Source organism: Chiloscyllium punctatum, chromosome 47, assembly GCF_047496795.1.
Source record: "Chiloscyllium punctatum isolate Juve2018m chromosome 47, sChiPun1.3, whole genome shotgun sequence".
NCBI lineage: Eukaryota > Metazoa > Chordata > Chondrichthyes > Orectolobiformes > Hemiscylliidae > Chiloscyllium > Chiloscyllium punctatum.
The window spans coordinates 2,524,695-2,542,908 of NC_092785.1; the positions used below are offsets into that span (position 1 = coordinate 2,524,695).

An 18,214-nucleotide genomic window follows, 5' to 3' on the forward strand; every position below is an offset into this window, starting at 1 on the left:
TCCGACACTGCCCAATCCCTCAGCACTGACCCTCCGACAGTGCCCACTCCCTCATCCCTGACCCTCCGACAGTGCCCACTCCCTCAGCACTGACCCTCCGACAGTGCCCACTCCCTCATCCCTGACCCTCCGACAGTGTCCTCTCCCTCAGGATTGACCCTCCGACAGTGTCCACTCCCACAGCACTGACCCTCCGACAATGCCCACTCCCTCGGCACTGACCCTCCGACAGTGCCCACTCCTCAGCACTGACCCTCCGACAGTGCCCACTCCCTCTGCACTGACCCTCCGACAGTGCCCACTCCCTCAAAAATGACCCTCCGACAGTGCCCACTCCCTCAGCACTGGCCCTCCGACAGTGCCCACTCCCTCGGCACTGACCCTCCGACAGTGCCCACTCCCTCAGCACTGACCCTCCGACAGTGCCCACTCCCTCAGCACTGACCCTCCGACAGTGCCCACTCCTCAGCACTGACCCTCCGACAGTGCCCACCCCCTCAGCATGACCAGACACTGCACTCTCATCCCTGACCCTCCGACAGTGCCCACTCCCTCAGCACTGACCCTCCGACAGTGCCCACTCCCTCAGCACTGACCCTCCGACAGTGCCCACTCCCTCAGCACTGACCCTCCGACATGCCCACTACCTCAGCACCTGACCCTCCGACATTGCCCACTCCTCAGCACTGACCCTCCGACAGTTCCACTCCCTCAACACTGACCCTCCGACAGTGCCCACTCCCTCAGCACTGACCCTCCGACAGTGCCCACTCCCTCATCCCTGACCCTCCGACAGTGCCCACTCCCTCAGCACTGACCCTCCGACAGTGTCCTCTCCCTCAGCACTGACCCCCCGACTGTGCCCACTCCCTCAGCACTGACCCTCCGACAGTGCCCACTCCCTCAGCACTGACCCCTCCGACAGTGCCCACTCCCTCAAAAATGACCCTCCGACAGTGCCCACTCCCTCAGCACTGACCCTCCGATAGTGCCCACTCCCTCAGCACTGACACTCCGATAGTGCCCACTCCCTCAGCACTGACCCTCCGACAGTGCCACTCCCTCAGCACTGACCCTCCGACAGATCACACTCCCTCAGCACTGACCCTCCGACAGTGCCCACTCCCTCAGCACTGACCCTCCGACAGTGCCCACTCCCTCAGCACTGACCCCTCCGACAGTGCCCACTCTCTCAGGATTGACCCTCCGACAGTGCCCACTCCCTCAGCACTGACCCTCCGACAGATCACACTCCCTCAGGGTTGACCCTCCGACAGTGCCCACTCCCTCAGCACTGACCCTCCGACAGTGCCCACTCTCTCAGGATTGACCCTCCGACAGTGCCCACTCCCTCAGCACTGACCCTCCGAGAGTGCCCACTCCCTCAGCACTGACCCTCCGACAGTGTCCTCTCACTCAGCACTGACCCTCCGACAGTGCCCACTCCCTCAGCACCGACCCTCGGCAGTGCCCCATTCCCTCAGCACTGACCCTCCGACAGTGCCCCCTCCCTCAGCACTGACCCTCCGACAGTGCCCACTCCCTCAGCACTGACCCTCCGACAGTGCCCACTCCCTCAGCACTGACCCTCCGACAGTGCCCACTCCCTCAGCACTGACCCTCCGACAGTGTCCTCTCACTCAGCACTGACCCTCTGTCAGCGCCCACTCACTCAGCACTGACCCTCCGACAGTGCCCCCTCCCTCAGCACTGACCCTCCGACAGTGCCCCCTCCCTCAGCACTGACCCTCCGACAGTGCCCACTCCCTCAGCACTGACCCTCCGACAGTGCCCACTCCCTCAGCACTGACCCTCCGACAGTGCCCACTCCCTCAGCACTGACCCTCCGACAGTGCCCACTCCCTCAGCACTGACCCTCCGACAGGGCCCACTCCCTCAGCACTGACCCTCCGACAGGGCCCACTCCCTCAGCACTGACCCTCCGACAGTGCCCACTCCCTCAGCACTGACCCTCCGACAGTGCCCACTCCCTCAGCACTGACCCTCCGACTGTGCCCACTCCCTCAGGATTGACCCTCCGATAGTGCCCACTCCCTCGGCACTGACCCTCCGACAGTGCCCACTCCCTCATCACTGACCCTCCGACAGTGCCCACTCCCTTAGCACTGACCCTCTGTCAGCGCCCACTCACTCAGCACTGACCCTCCGACAGTGCCCACTACCTCAGCACTGACCCTCCGACAGTGCCCACTCCCTCAGCACTGACCCTCCGACAGAGACCACTCCCTCAGGATTGACCCTCCGACAGTGCTCACTCCCTCAGCACTGACCCTCCGAAAGTGCCCACTCCCTCAGCACTGACCGTCCGACAGGGCCCACTCCCTCAGCACTGACCCTCCGACAGTGCCCACTCCCTCAGCACTGACCCTCCGACAGTGTCCACTCCCTTAGCACTGACCCACCGACAGTGCCCACTCCCTCAGCACTGACCCTCCGACAGGGCTCACTCCCTCAGCACTGACCCTCCGACAGAGACCACTCCCTCAGGATTGACCCTCCGACAGTGCTCACTCCCTCAGCACTGACCCTCCGAAAGTGCCCACTCCCTCAGCACTGACCCTACGACAGGGCCCACTCCCTCAGCACTGACCCTCCGACAGAGACCACTCCCTCAGGATTGACCCTCCGACAGTGCTCACTCCCTCAGCACTGACCCTCCGAAAGTGCCCACTCCCTCAGCACTGACCCTACGACAGGGCCCACTCCCTCAGCACTGACCCTCCGACAGAGACCACTCCCTCAGGATTGACCCTCCGACAGTGCTCACTCCCTCAGCACTGACCCTCCGAAAGTGCCCACTCCCTCAGCACTGACCCTCCGACAGGGCCCACTCCCTCAGCACTGACCCTCCGACAGTGCCCACTCCCTCAGCACTGACCCTCCGACAGTGTCCACTCCCTTAGCACTGACCCACCGACAGTGCCCACTCCCTCAGCACTGACCCTCCGACAGTGCACCACTCCCTCAGCACTGACCCTCCATCAGTGCCCACTCCCTCAGCACTGACCCTCCGACAGTGCCCACTACCTCAGCACTGACTCTCCGATAGTGCCCACTCCCTCAGCTCTGACCCTCCGACAGTGCCCACTCCCTCAGCACTGACCATCCGACAGTGCCCACTCCCTCAGCACTGACCCTCCGACAGTGCCCACTCCCTCAACACTGACCCTCCGACAGGGTCCTCTCCCTCAGCACTGACCCTCCGACAGTGCCCACTCCCTCAGCACTGACCCTCCGACAGTGCCCACTCCCTCAGCACTGACCCTCTGACAGTGCCCTCTCCCTCAGCACTGACCCTCCGACAGTGCCCACTCCCTCAGCACTGACCCTCCGACAGTGCCCTCTCCCTCAGCACTGACCTTCCGACAGTGCCCTCTCCCTCAGCACTGACCCTCCGACAGGGCCCACTCCCTCAGCACTGACCCTCCGACAGGGCCAACCCCCTCAGCAATGACCCTCCGACAGGGCCCACTCCCTCATCCCTGACCCTCCGACAGTGCCCTTTCCCTCAGCACTGACCCTCCGACAGTGGCCACTCCCTCAGCACTGACCCTCCGACAGGGCCCACTCCCTCGGCACTGACCCTCTGACAGTGCCCACTCCCTCAGCACTGACCCTCCGACAGTGCCCACTCCCTCAGCACAGACCCTCCGACACTGCCCAATCCCTCAGCACTGACCCTCCGACAGTGCCCACTCCCTCATCCCTGACCCTCCGACAGTGCCCACTCCCTCAGCACTGACCCTCCGACAGTGCCCACTCCCTCATCCCTGACCCTCCGACAGTGTCCTCTCCCTCAGCACTGACCCTCCGACTGTGCCCACTCCCTCAGGATTGACCCTCCGACAGTGCCCACTCCCTCAGCACTGACCCTCCGACAGTGCCCACCCCCTCAGCACTGACCCTCCGACACTGCCTACTCCCTCATCACTGACCCTCCGACAGTGCCCACTCCCTCAGCACTGACCCTCCGACAGTGCCCACTCCCTCAGCACTGACCCTCCGACAGTGCCCACTCCCTCAGCACTGACCCTCTGACAGTGCCCACTCCCTCAGCACTGACCCTCCGACAGTGCCCTCTCCCTCAGCACTGACCTTCCGACAGTGCCCTCTCCCTCAGCACTGACCCTCCGACAGGGCCCACTCCCTCAGCACTGACCCTCCGACAGGGCCAACCCCCTCAGCACTGACCCTCCGACAGGGCCCACTCCCTCAGCACTGACCCTCCGACAGTGCCCACTCCCTCAGCCCTGACCCTCCGACAGTGCCCACACCCTCAGCACTGACCCTCCGACAGTGCCCACTCCCTCAGCACTGACCCTCCGACAGTGCCCACTCCCTCAGCACTGACCCTCCGACAGTGCCCACTCCCTCAGCACTGACCCTCCGACAGTGCCCACTCCCTCATCCCTGACCCTCCGACAGTGCCCTTTCCCTCAGCACTGACCCTCCGACAGTGGCCACTCCCTCAGCACTGACCCTCCGACAGGGCCCACTCCCTCGGCACTGACCCTCTGACAGTGCCCACTCCCTCAGCACTGACCCTCCGACAGTGCCCACTCCCTCAGCACAGACCCTCCGACACTGCCCAATCCCTCAGCACTGACCCTCCGACAGTGCCCACTCCCTCATCCCTGACCCTCCGACAGTGCCCACTCCCTCAGCACTGACCCTCCGACAGTGCCCACTCCCTCATCCCTGACCCTCCGACAGTGTCCTCTCCCTCAGCACTGACCCTCCGACTGTGCCCACTCCCTCAGGATTGACCCTCCGACAGTGTCCACTCCCACAGCACTGACCCTCCGACAGTGCCCACTCCCTCAGCACTGGCCCTCCGACAGTGCCCACTCCCTCGGCACTGACCCTCCGACAGTGCCCACTCCCTCAGCACTGACCCTCCGACAGTGCCCACTCCCTCAGCACTGACCCTCCGACAGTGCCCACTCCCTCAGCACTGACCCTCCGACATGCCCACTCCCTCAGCACTGACCCTCCGACATTGCCCACTCCCTCAGCACTGACCCTCCGACAGTGCCCACTACCTCAGCACTGACCCTCCGACAGTGTCCTCTCCCTCAGCACTGACCCCCCGACTGTGCCCACTCCCTCAGCACTGACCCTCCGACAGTGCCCACTCCCTCAGCACTGACCCTCCGACAGTGCCCACTCCCTCAAAAATGACCCTCCGACAGTGCCCACTCCCTCAGCACTGACCCTCCGATAGTGCCCACTCCCTCAGCACTGACCCTCCGATAGTGCCCACTCCCTCAGCACTGACCCTCCGACAGTGCCCACTCCCTCAGCACTGACCCTCCGACAGATCACACTCCCTCAGCACTGACCCTCCGACAGTGCCCACTCCCTCAGCACTGACCCTCCGACAGTGCCCACTCCCTCAGCACTGACCCTCCGACAGTGCCCACTCCCTCAGCACCGACCCTCCGACAGTGCCCACTCTCTCAGGATTGACCCTCCGACAGTGCCCACTCCCTCAGCACTGACCCTCCGACAGATCACACTCCCTCAGGGTTGACCCTCCGACAGTGCCCACTCCCTCAGCACTGACCCTCCGACAGTGCGGCACTCCCTCAACACTGACCCTCCGACAGTGCCCACTCCCTCAGCACTGACCCTCCGACAGTGCCCACTCTCTCAGGATTGACCCTCCGACAGTGCCCACTCCCTCAGCACTGACCCTCCGAGAGTGCCCACTCCCTCAGCACTGACCCTCCGACAGTGTCCTCTCACTCAGCACTGACCCTCCGACAGTGCCCACTCCCTCAGCACCGACCCTCGGCAGTGCCCCATTCCCTCAGCACTGACCCTCCAATAGTGCCCACTCCCTCAGCACTGACCCTCTGTCAGCGCCCACTCACTCAGCACTGACCCTCCGACAGTGCCCACTCCCTCAGCACTGACCCTCCGACAGTGCCCACTCCCTCAGCACTGACCCTCCGACAGTGCCCACTCCTTCAGCACTGACCCTCCGACAGTGCCCACTCCCTCAGCACTGACCCTCCGACAGGGCCCACTCCCTCAGCACTGACCCTCCGACAGGGCCCACTCCCTCAGCACTGACCCTCCGACAGTGCCCACTCCCTCAGCACTGACCCTCCGACAGTGCCCACTCCCTCAAAAATGACCCTCCGACAGGGCCCACTCCCTCAGCACTGACCCTCCGACAGTGCCCACTCCCTCAAAAATGACCCTCCGACAGTGCCCACTCCCTCAGCACTGACCCTCCGACAGTGCCCACTCCCTCAAAAATGACCCTCCGACAGTGCCCACTCCCTCAGAACTGACCCTCCTACAGTGCCCACTCCCCCAGAACTGACTCTCCGACAGTGCCCACTCCCTCAGCACTGACCCTCCGACAGTGCCCACTCCCTCAGCACTGACCCTCCGACAGTGCCCACTCCCTCAGCACTGACCCTCCGACAGTGCCCACTCCCTCAACACTCACCCTCCGACAGTGCCCACTCCCTCAGCACTGACCCTCCGACAGTGCCCACTCCCTCAGCACTGACCCTCCGACACTGCCCATTCCCTCAACACTGACCCTCTGACAGTGCCCACTCCCTCAGCACTGACCCTCCGACAGTGCCCACTCCCTCAACACTGACCCTCCAAAAGTGCGACACTCCCTCAGCACTGACCCTCCGACAGTGCCCACTCCCTCAAAAATGACCCTCCGACAGGGCCCACTCCCTCAGCACTGACCCTCCGACAGTGCCCACTCCCTCAGCACTGACCCCCCGACAGTGCCCACTCCCTCAAAAGTGACCCTCCGACAGTGCCCACTCCCTCAGAACTGACCCTCCTATAGTGCCCACTCACCCAGAACTGACTCTCCGACAGTGCCCACTCCCTCAGCACTGACTCTCCGACAGTGCCCACTCCCTCAGCACTGACCCTCCGACAGGGCCCACTCCCTCAGCCCTGACCCTCCGACACTGCCCACTCCCTCAACACTGACCCTCCGACAGTGCCCACTCCCTCAACACTGACCCTCCGACAGTGCCCACTCCCTCAGCACTGACCCTCCGACAGGGCCCATTCCCTCAGCACTGACCCTCCGACAGGGCCCACTCCCTCAGCACTGACCCTCCGACAGGGCCCACTCCCTCAGCACTGACCCTCCGACAGTGCCCACTCCCTCAGCACTGTCCCTCCGACAGTGCCCACTCCCTCAGCACTGACCCTCCGACAGGGCCCACTCCCTCAGCCCTGACCCTCCGACACTGCCCACTCCCTCAACACTGACCCTCCGACAGTGCCCACTCCCTCAACACTGACCCTCCGACAGTGCCCACTCCCTCAGCACTGACCCTCCGACAGGGCCCATTCCCTCAGCACTGACCCTCCGACAGGGCCCACTCCCTCAGCACTGACCCTCCGACAGGGCCCACTCCCTCAGCACTGACCCTCCGACAGTGCCCACTCCCTCAGCACTGACCCTCCGACAGTGCCCACTCCCTCAGAAATGACCCTCCGACAGGGCCCACTCCCTCAGCACTGACCCTCCGACAGTGCCCACTCCCTCAGCACTGACCCTCCGACAGTGCCCACTCCCTCAGCACTGACCCTCCGACTGTGCCCACTCCCTCAGAACTGACCCTCCGACAGTGCCCACTCCCTCAACACTCACCCTCCGACAGTGCCCACTCCCTCAGCACTGACCCTCCGACAGTGCCCACTCCCTCAGCACTGACCCTCTGACAGTGCCCACTCCCTCAGCACTGACCCTCCGACAGTGCCCATCCCCTCAAAAATGACCCTCCGACAGGGCCCACTCCCTCAGCACTGACCCTCCGACAGTGCCCTCTCCCTCAGCACTGACCCTCCGACAGTGCCCACTCCCTCAAAAGTGACCCTCCGACAGTGCCCACTCCCTCAGCACTGTCCCTCCGACAGTGCCCACTCCCTCAGCACTGACCCCCAGACAGTGCCCACTCCCTCAGCACTGACTCTCCGACAGTGCCCACACCCTCAGCACTGACCCTCTGACAGTGCCCACTCCCCCAGCACTGACCCTCCGACAGGGCCCACTCCCTCAGCCCTGACCCTCCGACACTGCCCACTCTCTCAACACTGACCCTCCGACAGTGCCCACTCCCTCAACACTGACCCTCCAAAAGTGCGACACTCCCTCAGCACTGACCCTCCGACAGTGCCCACTCCCTCAACACTGACCCTCCGACACTGCCCACTCTCTCAACACTGACCCTCCGACAGTGCCCACTCCCTCAACACTGACCCTCCAAAAGTGCGACACTCCCTCAGCACTGACCCTCCGACAGTGCCCACTCCCTCAACACTGACCGTCCGACAGTGCCCACTCCCTCAGCACTGACCATCCGACAGGGCCCACTCCCTCAGCACTGACCCTCCGACAGTGTCCTCTCCCTCAGCACTGACCCTCCGACAGTGCCCACTCCCTCAACACTGACCCTCCGACAGTGCCCACTCCCTCAGCACTGACCATCCGACAGGGCCCACTCCCTCAGCACTGACCCTCCGACAGTGTCCTCTCCCTCAGCACTGACCCTCCGACAGTGCCCTCTCCCTCAGCACTGACCCTCCGACAGGGCCCACTCCCTCGGCACTGACCCTCCGACAGTGCCCACCCCCTCGGCACTGACCCTCCGACAGTGCCCACTCCCTCAGCACTGACCCTCTTACAGCGCCCTCTCCCTCAGCACTGACCCTCCGACAGGGCCCACTCCCTCAGCACTGACCCTCCGACAGTGCCCACTCCCTCAGCACTGACCCTCTGACAGCGCCCTCTCCCTCAGCACTGACCCTCCGACAGTGCCCTCTCCCTCAGCACTGACCCTCCGACAGTGCCCACTCCCTCAGCACTGACCCTCCGACAGTGCCCACTCCCTCAGCACTGACTCTCCGACAGTGCCCACTCCCTCAGCACTGACCCTCCGACAGTGCCCACTCCCTCAGCACTGACCCTCCGACAGTGCCCACTCCCTCAGCACTGACTCTCCGACAGTGCCCACTCCCACAGCACTGACCCTCCGACAGTGCCCACTCCCTCAGCACTGACCCCCCGACAGTGCCCACTCCCTCAACACTGACCCCCCGACAGTGCCCACTCCCTCAGCACTGACCCTCCGACAGGGCCCACTCCCTCAGCACTGACCCCCCGACAGTGCCCTCTCCCTCAGCACTGACCCTCCGACAGTGCCCACTCCCTCAGCCCTGACCCTTCGACAGTGCCCACTCCCTCAACACTGACCCCCCGACAGTGCCCACTCCCTCAGCACTGACCCTCCGACAGGGCCCACTCCCTCAGCACTGACCCTCCGACAGTGGCCACTCCCTCAGCCCTGACCCTCCGACAGTGCCCACTCCCTCAGCCCTGACCCTCCGACAGTGCCCACTCCCTCGGCACTGACCCTCTGACAGTGCCCACTCCCTCACCACTGACCCTCCGACAGTGCCCACTCCCTCAGCACAGACCCTCCGACACTGCCCAATCCCTCAGCACTGACCCTCCGACAGGGCCCACTCCCTCATCCCTGACCCTCCGACAGTGCCCACTCCCTCAGCACTGACCCTCCGACAGTGCCCACTCCCTCATCCCTGACCCTCCGACAGTGTCCTCTCCCTCAGCACTGACCCTCCGACAGTGTCCTCTCCCTCAGCACTGACCCTCCGACTGTGCCCACTCCCTCAGGATTGACCCTCCGACAGTGTCCACTCCCACAGCACTGACCCTCCGACAGTGCCCACTCCCTCGGCACTGACCCTCCGACAGTGCCCACTCCCTCTGCACTGACCCTCCGACAGTGCCCACTCCCTCAAAAATGACCCTCCGACAGTGCCCACTCCCTCAGCACTGACCCTCCGACAGTGCCCACTCCCTCGGCACTGACCCTCCGACAGTGCCCACTCCCTCAGAACTGACCCTCCGACAGTGCCCACTCCCTCAGCACTGACCCTCCGACACTGCCCACTCCCTCAGCACTGACCCTCCGACAGTGCCCACTCCCTCAGCACTGACCCTCCGACAGTGCCCACTCCCTCAGCACTGACCCTCCGACAGTGCCCACTCCCTCAGCACTGACCCTCCGACAGTGCCCACTCCCTCAAAAATGACCCTCCGACAGTGCCCACTCCCTCAGAACTGACCCTCCTACAGTGCCCACTCCCCCAGAACTGACTCTCCGACAGTGCCCACTCCCTCAGCACTGACCCTCCGACAGTGCCCACTCCCTCAGCACTGACCCTCCGACAGTGCCCACTCCCTCAGCACTGACCCTCCGACAGTGCCCACTCCCTCAACACTCACCCTCCGACAGTGCCCACTCCCTCAGCACTGACCCTCCGACAGTGCCCACTCCCTCAGCACTGACCCTCCGACAGTGCCCACTCCCTCAGCACTGACCCTCCGACATGCCCACTACCTCAGCACTGACCCTCCGACATTGCCCACTCCCTCAGCACTGACCCTCCGACAGTTCCCACTCCCTCAACACTGACCCTCCGACAGTGCCCACTCCCTCAGCACTGACCCTCCGACAGTGCCCACTCCCTCAGCACTGACCCTCCCACAGATCACACTCCCTCAGCACTGACCCTCCGACAGTGCCCACTCCCTCAGCACTGACCCTCCGACAGTGCCCACTCCCTCAGCACCGACCCTCCGACAGTGCCCACTCTCTCAGGATTGACCCTCCGACAGTGCCCACTCCCTCAGCACTGACCCTCCGACAGTGCCCACTCCCTCAGCACTGACCCTCCGACAGATCACACTCCCTCAGGGTTGACCCTCCGACAGTGCCCACTCCCTCAGCACTGACCCTCCGACAGTGCGGCACTCCCTCAACACTGACCCTCCGACAGTGCCCACTCCCTCAGCACTGACCCTCCGACAGTGCCCACTCTCTCAGGATTGACCCTCCGACAGTGCCCACTCCCTCAGCACTGACCCTCCGAGAGTGCCCACTCCCTCAGCACTGACCCTCCGACAGTGTCCTCTCACTCAGCACTGACCCTCCGACAGTGCCCACTCCCTCAGCACCGACCCTCGGCAGTGCCCCATTCCCTCAGCATTGTCCCTCCAATAGTGCCCACTCCCTCAGCACTGACCCTCTGTCAGCGCCCACTCACTCAGCACTGACCCTCCGACAGTGCCCCCTCCCTAAGCACTGACCCTCCGACAGTGCCCACTCCCTCAGCACTGACCCTCCGACAGTGCCCACTCCCTCAGCACTGACCCTCCGACAGTGCCCACTCCCTCAGCACTGACCCTCCGACAGTGCCCACTCCCTCAGCACTGACCCTCCGACAGGGCCCACTCCCTCAGCACTGACCCTCCGACAGGGCCCACTCCCTCAGCACTGACCCTCCGACAGGGCCCACTCCCTCAGCACTGGCCCTCCGACAGTGCCCACTCCCTCAGCACTGACCCTCCGACAGTGCCCACTCCCTCAAAAATGACCCTCCGACAGGGCCCACTCCCTCAGCACTGACCCTCCGACAGTGCCCACTCCCTCAAAAATGACCCTCCGACAGTGCCCACTCCCTCAGCACTGACCCTCCGACAGTGCCCACTCCCTCAAAAATGACCCTCCGACAGTGCCCACTCCCTCAGAACTGACCCTCCTACAGTGCCCACTCCCCCAGAACTGACTCTCCGACAGTGCCCACTCCCTCAGCACTGACCCTCCGACAGTGCCCACTCCCTCAGCACTGACCCTCCGACAGTGCCCACTCCCTCAGCACTGACCCTCTGACAGTGCCCACTCCCTCAACACTCACCCTCCGACAGTGCCCACTCCCTCAGCACTGACCCTCCGACAGTGCCCACTCCCTCAGCACTGACCCTCCGACAGTGCCCACTCCCTCAGCACTGACCCTCCGACACTGCCCACTCCCTCAACACTGACCCTCCGACAGTGCCCACTCCCTCAGCACTGACCCTCCGACAGTGCCCACTCCCTCAGCACTGACCCTCCGACAGTGCCCACTCCCTCAACACTGACCCTCCAAAAGTGCGACACTCCCTCAGCACTGACCCTCCGACAGTGCCCACTCCCTCAAAAATGACCCTCCGACAGGGCCCACTCCCTCAGCACTGACCCTCCGACAGTGCCCACTCCCTCAGCACTGACCCCCCGACAGTGCCCACTCCCTCAAAAATGACCCTCCGACAGTGCCCACTCCCTCAAAAGTGACCCTCCGACAGGGCCCACTCCCTCAGCACTGACCCTCCGACAGGGCCCACTCCCTCAGCACTGTCCCTCCGACAGTGCCCACTCCCTCAGCACTGACTCTCCGACAGTGCCCACTCCCTCAGCACTGTCCCTCCGACAGTGCCCACTCCCTCAGCACTGACTCTCCGACAGTGCCCACTCCCTCAGCACTGTCCCTCCGACAGTGCCCACTCCCTCAGCACTGTCCCTCCGACAGTGCCCACTCCCTCAGCACTGACCCTCCGACAGGGCCCACTCCCTCAGCACTGACCCTCCGACAGTGCCCACTCCCTCAGCACTGACCCTCCGACAGTGCCCACTCCCTCAAAAATGACCCTCCGACAGGGCCCACTCCCTCAGCACTGACCCTCCGACAGTGCCCACTCCCTCAAAAATGACCCTCCGACAGTGCCCACTCCCTCAGCACTGACCCTCCGACAGTGCCCACTCCCTCAGCACTGACCCTCCGACAGTGCCCACTCCCTCAACACTCACCCTCCGACAGTGCCCACTCCCTCAGCACTGACCCTCCGACAGTGCCCACTCCCTCAAAAATGACCCTCCGACAGGGCCCACTCCCTCAGCACTGACCCTCCGACAGTGCCCACTCCCTCAGCACTGACCCCCCGACAGTGCCCACTTCCTCAAAAGTGACCCTCCGACAGTGCCCACTCCCTCAGAACTGGCCCTCCTACAGTGCCCACTCACCCAGAACTGACTCTCCGACAGTGCCCACTCCCTCAGCACTGTCCCTCCGACAGTGCCCACTCCCTCAGCACTGACCCTCCGACAGTGCCCACTCCCTCAGCACCGACCCTCTGACAGTGCCCACTCCCTCAGCACTGACCCTCCGACAGGGCCCACTCCCTCAGCCCTGACCCTCCGACACTGCCCACTCCCTCAACACTGACCCTCCGACAGTGCCCACTCCCTCAACACTGACCCTCCAAAAGTGCGACACTCCCTCAGCACTGACCCTCCGACAGTGCCCACTCCCTCAGCACTGACCGTCCGACAGTGCCCACTCCCTCAGCACTGACCCTCCGACAGGGCCCACTCCCTCAGTACTGACCCTCCGACACTGCCCTCTCCCTCAACACTGACCCTCCGACAGGGCCCACTCCCTCAGCACTGACCCTCTGACAGTGCCCTCTCCCTCAGCACAGACCCTCCGACAGTGCCCACCCCCTCAGCACTGACCCTCCGACAGTGCCCACTCCCTCAGCACTGACCCTCTTACAGCGCCCTCTCCCTCAGCACTGACCCTCCGACAGTGCCCACTCCCTCAGCACTGACCCTCCGACAGTGTCCACTCTCTCAGCACTGACCCTCCGACAGGGCCCACTCCCTCAGCACTGACCCTCCGACAGTGCCCACTCCCTCAGCACTGACCCTCTGACAGCGCCCTCTCCCTCAGCACTGACCCTCCGACAGTGCCCACTCCCTCAGCACTGACCCTCCGACAGTGCCCACTCCCTCAGCACTGACCCTCCGACAGTGCCCACTCCCTCAGCACTGACTCTCCGACAGTGCCCACTCCCTCAGCACTGACCCTCCGACAGTGCCCACTCCCTCAGCACTGACCCTCCGACAGTGCCCACTCCCTCAACACTCACCCTCCGACAGTGCCCACTCCCTCAGCACTGACCCCCCGACAGTGCCCACTCCCTCAGCACTGACCCTCCGACAGTGCCCACTCCCTCAACACTGACCCCCCGACAGTGCCCACTCCCTCAGCACTGACCCTCCGACAGTGCCCACTCCCTCAGCACTGACCCTCCGACAGTGCCCACTCCCTCAACACTCACCCTCCGACAGTGCCCACTCCCTCAGCACTGACCCCCCGACAGTGCCCACTCCCTCAGCACTGACCCTCCGACAGTGCCCACTCCCTCAGCCCTGACCCTGTTCCGATGTCTGTCCCTGTGTGAAATGTATCGTCCTTTGTGTCTGAGCCGGGGGGCTGTGACTGTGTCTCCCTGCAGCCTCCCACCTCGATCATCCCGTTCCCAGCCTGCCGTCCCCATCTCCTGTCGTCTCCCTCCCTGGAAGACCTCCCCCACCCTCTGCCAGCTCTCCTCGGTGTGTCTCCTGTGTCACCATCCCCTCCTCCTTGTCCCTCTCTCCCCTCCGGCCCTTCCATCTGCCGTTCACCACTTCCTGAGAGCGCTCTGTGTGTGCGTGCGTGAAACCCTTGCATACTGCGGAGAATTAGCGCCTGTCTCTCTCTCTCTCTCTCTCTCTCTCTCTCTCCCTCTCTGTTCTCTCCCTCTCTCTCTCTCTCTCTGACTTCGTAACCCACATTTCCACGCTGCTGCGGGTTCGAGAGTCTACCTGAGGGAACCTCTAATTTCTCCGAACCTCACTCTCTTCTCCGTCCCTCCCTGTCTCTGTCTCTCTCTCTCACCCAATCTCCCCTCTCTTTCCCCTCTCCTGCCCTCCTCCCCTTGCCTCTCCCCTTCCTTCTGTCTCTCTCTGTGTGCCTTCTCCCACCTCACTTCTCCTGACCTTTCCCTTCTCTCTCCTTCCCTTTCTCCTCTCCCCCCATTGTTTCCCCCTCTCTGTCCTCCCTCCCTTGCCTCCCTCTCCCCCCCTCTCCTCTTCCCCTTTCTCCGTGTCTCTCTCTCTCTCTCTCTTTCAGTCTCTGCGTTATTTTCCATCTCTCTCTCTCTCTGTCTCTCACATCCCTCTCTCCCCTCTGCCAGTGTTTCTGCCTGTGAATGCCAACGCGTTTGGAATGGGCTGCTCTCTGGTGGTTTGGACGTTGATCTGGGCCTGGATTGAGAGAGGTAAGAGTCGAAACCTTCGGATTTATTCCTCGCTGTCGAGAGCGAGGGGACTCTCCAAATGCCGAGCCCCTCTCCCTCCTCCGAAACCCACCCCAGAAACTCGGTCCTGTCATCTCAGCTTTCCCCCAGGGTCGTCGGTTCCCCAGAGGTCAAGACTGGACTCAGCTTTGTGTATCTGGGAATCAGGGAATCTTCTCTCGGATGCTCAGATAAGAGGGTGTAGCCTCAATGATTGTGGGGGGGAGCAGATTCAGGGCTGAATTAATCAGGAACCCCTTCGCCCAGAGGCATGTTAATCTGCAGAATTCCCTTGCCCAGGGACGTGGCGTCAGGAAACCTTGTCAAAGCGAAGCTGTGTGTTTATTTTTCTGAACAGGAAAGGAATTAAGGGGATTACGGTGAGGGCAGTGGGGGGTAAATGGAGCTTATCGATTAGGGGATCGGGCCAACTCCTGCGCCTCGTTTCTGATCATTTGGAGACGACGGTGTTGGACTGGGCTGGGCGACGTTAAAAACCCCACCACCACCAGGTTAGAGTCCGACAGGTTTATTTGGAAGCACTAGCTTCCGGAGCGCTGCCCCCTTCGTCAGGGAGTTGTGGAGAATAAGATTGTAAGACGCAACATTTACCGCAAAAGTGTGCTGTAACCCAAATGATATCTTGAGAAAGACCTGTCAAGTCTCTCAACTTTGAGAATGAAGACATTGGTTTCAGTTCTTTCACGTGTAAAGCGCAAAACTGTTCTAAACGTTGCATTCTCGAGTGAACTTTAACCAAACTAGGTGGGAGACCAGAACGAGGGGGGCATAGGTTTAGGGTGAGAGGGGAAAGGGACCTAAGGGGTAACTTTTTCACCCAGAGGGTGGTACGTGTCTGGAATGAGCTGCCAGAGGAAGTGGGTGGGGGCTGGTACAATGACAGCATTGAAAAGGTGGATGGGGACATGAATAGGAAGGGTTTAGAGGGAGATGGGCCAAGTGCTGGCAAATGGGACTAGATTAGGTTAGGATATCTGGGACGGATTGGGCCGAAGGGTCTGTTTCCGTGCTGTACACCTCTCTCTGACTCTAAATGGTGTAATGTCGGCCCAGATAAATGTACTGAAGGTGTGAGATTTCCCCGTGGGGCTGGTCTGAAGACGCTGGCGTTGGGCTGGGGTGGACAAGGTGAAACATCACACAACCACCCAGGTTAGAGTCCGACAGGTAACTGCGAGCTTTCAGAGCGTCACTGCTTGTGGGGGAATACAATCGAGAGACACAGATTTTATAGCGACTATAGTTTTTGTGATCAACTCTGTGTCTTTTGATCTTATTCTCCCCAGCTCCCTGGCAGCGCTCCGAACGCTAGCGCTTCCCAAATAAGCCTGTCGGGACTCTGACCAGGAGGCGGTGGGATTTTTAATCCCGTCTCTGATGTTCTTTGACTGTGCTGTACTTTTTCAATCGATGCAGAAATCCCTTGGAGAAACTCAGCAGGTCTGTCAGCCTCTGCCAAAGAGAGAGAGAGAGAGAGAGAGAGAGAGAGAGATTAATGTGTTGGGTGTCCAGCGATCTTGTGCGTTGGCTCTGAAGCCACCGAAACAGGTCTTGGATATTGCGGGGGGGGGGGGGTGCGGTGTGGGCTGAGGAATTGATCGGTCTGAGTGACCCGTCCAGGGAAATGGTCCGAGAAGGGTCGCCCGTGCCAATGGGCATCTTTGGCAGGGGTGGGTGGGGCTGGGCGAAACCTCATCAGCAGGGACCACGTACGTTGAAGTTACCGCGTCGCGGAGTTCGAAAGCTCAGGGCCAGGCCACTCGGCCCGACGGGGTGCTGTCCCGGACAATGCCTCCAAACCCCTCCCTTGCCCTCGCCTCCCCCAACGCGCCCCCCCCCCTCTCCCCTCATTCTCCGTTTCCTCTGCTCCGGCTCCCCTCGGAACACGTCCGACCCCCCCTCCCAAACTCGCCCCCACCCCACCCCCCCCCACATCCCCGCCGGACAGAGTTCCGGGGATCTCCCAGCGGGAACGATTCCCACGTTCCCTGCTGCCACACAGCCCCCGGGGGTCCCACGGCGCGGAGACCGGCCCCTTCGGCCCGCAACTGGCCCACCCCGACCAAAATGTCCGCCCGCGCCAACCCCGTCTCCCTGCGCAGAGCACACAGCAGGGGCACAGGCCATTCGGCCCTCGGTGTTGTACCGGCCGCGTCCCCTTCACTGCACGATTTCCCCCAAATCCTTCCCTCCCGGTGGATTCGTCCGAAAGCCCTTGAAATGTTATCGATGCCCACCTCCCTCTGGCAGCTCATTCCCTCGGGTTCCCCCCTCTGACCCTACCCTGCTGCCCTCACTCCCCCCCCCCCCCCCGAACCCCCGGGGAAAAACACCGAGTGCCTTCCCCCCTCTCAGTGACTCTCAGGAGCTTATACCCCTCGATCAGATTCCACCCCCCCCCTCAGTCTCTTACACTTGAAACAAAAATGTCCAAGCTTGTACAACCGCTCCCGATAACTCAGAGAGTTGAGTCCTGTCAACATCCCTGTGGAACATGGAACATTCCAGCCTAGTTCAGGCCCTTCAGCCCCTCCATGTTGGACTGAACCAATCTGTCGCCGATCTAACCTACCTGCACCCTTCCATTCTCCTCTATCTGCCTATCCACCGACCGTTTCAATGCCAAATTTCTTCCACGTGCTTTCCAGTGTAATAACGTCCTTCCTATGGCGAGGGGATCCAAACAGAACACAATCCTCCCGAGTTCGGCCTCACCCACATCCTGTAGAACTGCCCCTGGATTCCAGCACTGATGTTCCTCGTGGATGGAGCTGAAATTCCCTGGGGCCTGGTACTGTGGGTAGCACTGGTCATCACGAGGAGGTTGGGAGCTTTGGAGAGAGAGAGAGAGACGGGGGTAGAGAGAAAGGGAAAGTGGAGAGAGAGAGAGAGGGAGACAGGACGGAGAGAGGGAGGGAGAGAGAGAGAGAGAGAGAGAGAGAAAGAGAGAGAGAGCACAGAGAAGGTTTCCCCAGGGTGTTGCCTGGTCTCAGGGGGCAGCGGCCGTGAGGAAAAGGTTACAGAGACTTGGATTGTTTTCCCGGGAATGACGGGGGTGGGGGTGCGAGGGGAGGCCTGATCGAGGCCTACACAATGGGGGGAGAGGCCTAGCCGAGGGGGAGGCCTGATCAAAGCCTACACAACGAGGCGAGG

At 62.6% G+C, this 18,214-nt stretch overlaps 1 long non-coding RNA gene across 1 annotated transcript in view; it reads left to right on the top strand.

The window, feature by feature from the left end:
* The first annotated feature begins 14,522 nt into the window (after positions 1-14,522).
* LOC140468435 (uncharacterized) overlaps positions 14,523-18,214 on the top strand; it is a 41,092-nt gene continuing 37,400 nt past the window's right edge. The window contains exon 1 of the long non-coding RNA XR_011955644.1: positions 14,523-15,022. This is a non-coding gene — a long non-coding RNA (uncharacterized lncRNA). The remainder of the gene's footprint in view (positions 15,023-18,214) is intronic.